Source organism: Salvelinus sp. IW2-2015, linkage group LG31 (assembly GCF_002910315.2).
Source record: "Salvelinus sp. IW2-2015 linkage group LG31, ASM291031v2, whole genome shotgun sequence".
Taxonomy (NCBI): Eukaryota; Metazoa; Chordata; class Actinopteri; order Salmoniformes; family Salmonidae; genus Salvelinus; species Salvelinus sp. IW2-2015.
This window is the reverse complement of record NC_036870.1, coordinates 11270024-11277067: the sequence shown is the minus strand read 5'-3', so window position 1 is coordinate 11277067 and position 7044 is coordinate 11270024. Positions and strand designations below refer to the sequence as shown.

The window sequence follows — 7044 nt, the reverse complement described above, 5'->3', positions numbered from 1 at the left end:
AGCAGTCATCAATTTCATGAGTCTATGAAAGAAAGAAACCACATGGAAAAAGAGATAAGCAAGTAAGGTCAAAAACAGATTTTCACCAAGTCAATGCTTGTCTCTAAATCAAAGTAGATTATTTTAAGATTGTTCTGTACATCAGTTGGGATCTCTAGAAGCTTTAATATGAGGTCCTAAACCTGTCATGAAAGTGCATCGTTGTAGCTGTGTCGGCAATAAAAGTCAAAATGTTTTCCTTGGGGTAAGTTGAACCAATGGAAAGTTGAGCAAACTGAAGTATTTTCTCCCAGCGACTCCTTGTGGGGCCGGTGCATGCATGCTGGCTTCGGTAGCCAGCTGTACGGTGTTTCCTCCGACACATTGGTGCTGCTGGCTTGCGGCTTAAGCGAGCAGTGTGTCAAGAAGCTTGGCGGGGTCGTGTTGAGGACGCATGGCTCTCGACCTTCACTCTCCGAGTCCGTAGGGGAGTAAGCAGAGATGGACAAGACTGGATATCACGAAATTGAGGAAAAAAGGGTTTTAAAAAAGTACGAAATTAATAAAAAAAATAGATATGTTTGTTAGGTGTTAAACCTGTGTTAGAAGATGCTAAAATGATTGAAATACAAAAAAGTGATTGTCATTGGTTTGTTAGGTTCTAATTCTCAGAGTAAATAACTCAACATTACCCTCTCCCTCAGTGACGTTGTTAGGTTCTAAACTCTCCACCCGACTCCCATACACATTCCAAAGCCATCTGGCTCCTACAGATAACCATTAATAACTTCTGATTATAACAATGTTTCAAGTTTAACCTAGAATCTAACAGGTTGAATTGTGTTTGGGAAATAAATGTAGACATTGTTTTAAAAAAGTAGACATTGTTTTAAAAAAAGTAGTGGTAATACCGTATTTTATTCAGTACAGAAATGTGTAGGCGGCTTAACCTCATGTCATGTGTAAGTTGTGCCAAGATACCTACTTTTTGGGTTTACATGAATTCTGATTATTTTCAGGAATACACAACATCCTGTAATATATGTAGATATCTTTGTTAGAAGGAATACTATATTTCTCTTGACGGAGTAATACTTAATGTAAGAAATGGCTCAACTTACCCCACTCTCCCCTGAATGGGATGGCGCCGACAGAGATGGTCGCTTCGCATTCTTAGGAAACTATGCAGTATTTRGTTTTTTTATGTATTATTTCTTACACGGTTACCCCAGGAAATCTTAAGTCTTATTACATACAGAAGAACTATTGGATATAAGAGCAACGTCAACTTACAAACATTACGACCAGGAATACYACTTTCCCGAAGCGGTTCCTCTGTTTGGACCACCACCCAAGACAATGGATCGGATCCCAGTAGGCGACGCAAAACAACGGCGCCAAAGAAGGGGCAGACAGAGCGGTCTTCTGGTCAGGCTCCGTAGACGGGCACATCGCACACCGCTCCCGAGTATACTACTCGGCAATGTCCAGTCTCTTGACAACAAGGTATACGAAATTCGAGCAAGGGTTGCCTTCCAGAGAGACATCAGAGATTGTAACACTCTGTTTCACAGAAACATGGCTCTCTCGGGATACGTTATCAGAGTCGGTASAGCCACCCGGTTTCTTCACGCATCGCGCCGACAGAAACAAACATCTCTCTGGTAAGAAGAAGGGCGGGGGTGTATGCCTTATGATTAACGAGTCGTGGTGTGATCATAACAACATACAGGAACTCAAGTTATTTTGTTCACCTGACCTAGAATTCCTTACAATCAAATGCCGACTTCATTATAATCACAGCTGTGTATATCCCCCCCAAGCAGACACCGACGGCCCTGAAAGAACTTCATTGGACTCTACGTAAACTGGAAACCACATTAACCCGCAGGCTGCATTTATTGTAGCTGGGGATTTTAACAAAGCTAATCTGAAAAACATGGTCCCTAAATTTTATCAGCATATCAAATGCGCAACCCGGGCTGGCCAGCATTCTGGATCATTGCTACTCTAACTTCCGTGACACATACAAAGCCCTCCTCGCCCTCCTTTCGGCAAATCTGACCACGACTCCATTTTGTTCCTCCCAGCGTTAGACAGAAACTAAAACAGGAAACGCCCGTGCTCACGTCTGTTCAACACTGGTCCGATCAATCTGATTCTACGCTTCAACATTGCTTCGATCACGTGGACTGGGATGTGTTCCGGATAGCCTCAGACAACAACATTGATGTATACGCTGATTTGGTGAGCGAGTTTATAGCAAGTGCGTCGTGATGTACCCACGATGACTATTAAAACCTTACCCAACCAAAAAACCGTGGATTGATGCAGCATTCGCCCAAAACTGAAAGCGCAAACCACTGCTTTTAATCATGCAAGGCGCCGGAAACAGACCGAATACAAACAGTGTAGCTATTCCCTACGCAAGGCAATCAAACAAGCTAAGCGTCAGTATAGAGACACAAGTAGAGTCGCAATTCAAGGCTCAGACATGAGACGTATGTGGCAGGGTCTACAGTCAATCACGGATTACAAAAGAAACCACCCCGTCGCGGACACGAGTCTTGCTCAGAAACAAACTAAACAACTTCTTTGCTCACTTTGAGGACAATACATGCATTGACACGGCCCTACCAAACCTGCGGGCTCTCTTCACCGGAGTAACTTGAGTAAAACATTTAAACGTTAACCCTCGCAAGGATGCTGGCCCAGAAGGCATCCCTAGCCGCGTCTCAGAGCATGCGCAGACCAGCTGGCTGGTGTGTTTACGGACATATTCAATCAATCCTATTCCAGTCGGCTGTTCCCACATGCTTCAAGAGGGCCATTTTTCCTGTTCCCAAGAAAGCTAATGTAACTGAGCTAACGACTATCCCCCGTAGCACTCACTTCCGTCATCATGAAGTGCTTCGAGAGACTAGTCAAGGATCATATCACCTCCACCCTACCTGACACCTTAGACCCACTCCAATAAGTTAACCGCCCAATAGGTCCACAGACGACGCAATTGCAATCACACTGCACACTGCCCTAACCCATCTGGACAAGAGGAATACCTACAGTGGGGAGAACAAGTATTTGATACACTGCCGATTTTGCAGGTTTTCCTCTTACAAAGCATGTAGAGGTCTGTAATTTTTATCACAGGTACACTTCAACTGTGAGAGACGGAATCTAAACAAAAATCCAGAAAATCACACTTGTATGATTTTTAAGTAATTAAATTTGCATTTATTGCATGACATAAGATTTGATACATCAGAAAAGCCAGACTTAATATTTGGTACAGAAACCTTTGTTTGCAATTACAGAGATCATACGTTTCCTGTAGTTCTTGACCAGGTTTCACACACTGCAGCAGGGATTTTTGGGCCCACTCCTCCATACAGACCTTCTCCAGATCCTTCAGGTTTCGGGGCTGTCGCTGGGCATACGGACTTTCAGCTCCCTCCAAAGAATTTTCTATGGGTTCAGGTCTGAGGACTGGCTAGGCCACTCAGGACCTTGAGATGCCTTCTTACGGAGCCACTCTTAGTTGCCCTGGCTGTGTGTTTCGGGTCGTTGTCATGCTGGAAGACCAGCACGACCTATCTTCAATGCTCTTACTGAGGGAAGGAGGTTGTGGCCAAGATCTCGCGATGCATGGCCCATCCATCCTCCCCTCAATACGGTGCAGTCATCTGTCCCTTTGCAGAAAAGCATCCCCAAAGAATGATGTTTCCACCTCCAAGCTTCACGGTTAGGATGGTGTTCTTGGGGTTGTACTCATCCTTCTTCTTCCTCCAAACACGGCGAGTGGAGTTTAGACCAAAAAGCTCTATTTTTGTCTCATCAGACCACATGACCTTCTCCAATTCCTCCTCTGGATCATCCAGATGGTCATTGGCAAACTTCAGACGGGCCTGGACATGCGCTGGCTTGAAACAAGGGGGACCTTGCGTGCGCTGCAGAGGATTTTAATCATGACGGCGTAGTGTGTTACTAATGGTTTTCTTTGAGACTGTGGTCCCAGCTCTCTTCAGGTCATTAACGCAGGTCCTGCCGTGTAGTTCTGGGCTGATCCCTCACCTTCCTCATGATCATTGATGCCCCACGAGGTGAGATCTTGCATGGAGCCCCAGACCGAGGGTGATTGACCGTCATCTTGAACTTCTTCCATTTTCTAATAATTGCGCCAACAGTTGTTGCCTTCTCACCAAGCTGCTTACCTATTGTCCTGTAGCCCATCCCAGCCTTGTGCAGGTCTACAATTTTATCCCTGATGTCCTTACACAGCTCTCTGGTCTTGGCCATTGTGGAGAGGTTGGAGTCTGTTTTGATTGAGTGGGTGGACAGGTGTCTTTTATACAGGTAACGAGTTCAAACAGGTGCAGTTAATACAGGTAATGAGTGGAGAACAGGAGGGCTTCTAAAGAAAAACTAACAGGTCTGTGAGAGCCGGAATTCTTACTGGTTGGTAGGTGATCAAATACTTATGTCATGCAATAAAATGCGAATTAATTACTTAAAAATCATACAATGTGATTTTCTGGATTTTTGTTTTAAATTCCGTATCTCACAGTTGAAGTGTACCTATGATAAAAATTACAGACCTCTACATGCTTTGTAAGTAGGAAAACCTGCAAAATCGGCAGTGTATTCAAATACTTGTTCTCCCCACTGTATGTAAGAATGCTGTTCATCGTTACAGCTCAGCATTTAACACCATAGTACCCTCCAAACTACACTTGTGTGTGTATAAGGTTAGTTGTTTTGAAATTGTTAGATTACTTGTTAGATATTACTGCACGGTCGGAACTAGAAGCGCAAGCATTTCGCTACACTCGCATTAACATCTGCTAAACATGTGTTTGTGACCAATACAATTTGATTTGATTTGTTTTGACATGATGTAAAATTAGTTTCAGATGGACAGATAATGTTTAAATGCAAAATACTTTATTTGTGTTTTGGGATCCTCAGCTCAGTTTGGGACCCTTAATCCAGGCTGGACAGGAGGAAGTCAACCTGCATTTCTAGATTCACCATCACCTGCCACGAGAGCCTCACTGGGCTTTTATAGATGGACTCATCGAGGTTGAAGATGGAGTCCAACCACGTAGGCCTGCTGAAACTGCCTCACATCCTCAAAACAAAACACAATCATAAAATTCCTTAGAACTTGGATCATAAACTCAAAGATTCAGGTCTGTAATTCAGAGGGCCTCTGATTGTTTGGCTTGTAAGACATTGMAACTTTTCAACTAAACCTTATGAATCACTATTTCCTAAATGTCAGCCTCTGGGCAAAGACTGGTTGAATCAAAGTTGTTTCCTTGTCATTTCAACAACAGAAATGTAATGTGATGATGTTGAATCYACATGGAAAYCTYATTGGAAAAGTATTTTTTTCACCCAACTTTTAACCTAAGTCCAATGACACGGTACATTTGTTTTATTGATTTCACATTGAATTCACATTAGTTGACACCTCAACCAAATGTAACTAAAATCTACACGCWGAAATGACGTCTGTGCCCAGTGGGAACTATATATCTGGTCTGATGAATGCTGTACAACTATGTGAATGGTTACCTGCTGGTTGAGCTCGGACAGGCCACTCAARACCATCCTCCCAGCGTGGGTGAGGTAATTAAGGGAGGTACTGTCTGAGGATGTCAGAGCCTGTGAGAACAAGACAGTACATTTAGAAATAGTACAGAAATGTACATCAAATGAAATACAAAAGGTGGGAAATTCACACTTTCTCACCTCCATAGCACGTCYGATACCAGCCAGCCTCAGAGAGAAGTTGGTTGTRCCTTGGTTTCCAAAGTAACTCCTGTAAATACAAATGTTTAGTAACAAATGTGCAACATAAGAAGCTTAAGCATACATTAATGCCATGAGATTAAGATATCCTTTTATGTTACAACTGCAGGATTCAGAAAAACCATACCAATGTAGGATCTTAATTTGATCACTCGTTTGTCGCTGAGAAACTTGTAGTGTATTTTAGTTTTAAAAAGGCTTTTAAAGTTTGTAATTTCCCCTTGGAAATGTCAGACTTGATTTGCCCTAACGAAAAGTATATAAACCCCTACAAAATGTAAATTATAATCCACATAATAACTAATATTTCCTATGCCAAAAGTGTGCAAAGCTGTTATCAAGGCAAAGGGTGGCTATTTGAAGAATCTTAAACATAAAATATATTTTGATTTGTTTAACATTTCTTTGGTTACTACATGATTCCATATGTGTTCTTTCATAGTTTTGATGTCTTCACTGTTATTCTACAACGTAGAAAATAGTAAAAAATAAAGAAAAACCCTTCAATGAGTAGGTGTTCGAAAACTTTTGACCGGTAATGTATATAAAGTGTTTCAACTCTATATCTGAAATGCTAAAGGTGTCTTCTTTTTTAAGACCATATCCATGTGRGTGAGGTYTATACTTTTGTTTCAAAGTAGATTTGTTTAAGACTACAAAGAAACACTGTGTGTGACCRTGATTAAGCCCACTGCAGTAAAAGGTTATTAAGGTCCTARATCTGTATAACTACAATATAGGGGCAGATTATTTCAAKGCAAATGTTTTTACTATAGATGAACACATGAAAGCAAACTCACCGCAGCTGGGGCACATGTGCAACATTATGTTGCTCCTCCACAAACTCCTAAAACAGACATCACATTAACATCAACTCTGGGCTCCCAAGGTAAGTCAGTTAAGAATGTGTTCTTAACTAACTTACCTGGATAAGTAAATCAAATAAATACTAAACTGCATTTCACCTGCAACTGTAGAGGACAAAACATTCAGTGACATCATAACAATACTTTCATCTTGACCTAAAAACTTGACAAACCTGTTGAAACCAAAACACTGTGTTTGGAACACAATGACACTTAGACACACACCTGTACACACATGTACAAATGTCAGGAAAACAAAGAAAAAGGGTTATTGACTGTAGAAAGAGTGTTACCTGAGGAGTGCTGTCAGGGGTCTGGGCCTGGTACTGGGCCTGGTCCTGGGTGAAGTGGTAAGGTGGAGGGGAATCGGAAGGGAACGGGGGAG

At 42.1% G+C, this 7044-nt stretch overlaps 1 long non-coding RNA gene across 1 annotated transcript; it reads right to left on the bottom strand.

Annotated features, from left to right (window-relative positions):
- Nucleotides 1-4959: 4959 nt before the first annotated feature.
- On the bottom strand, nt 4960-6652 carry LOC111955424 (uncharacterized). The gene is made up of 4 exons (XR_002876133.2): nt 6594-6652; nt 5734-5803; nt 5557-5646; nt 4960-5107 (listed from the first exon to the last, which is right to left on the bottom strand). It is a non-coding gene; the product is annotated as an uncharacterized lncRNA (long non-coding RNA).
- Nucleotides 6653-7044: the final 392 nt, after the last annotated feature.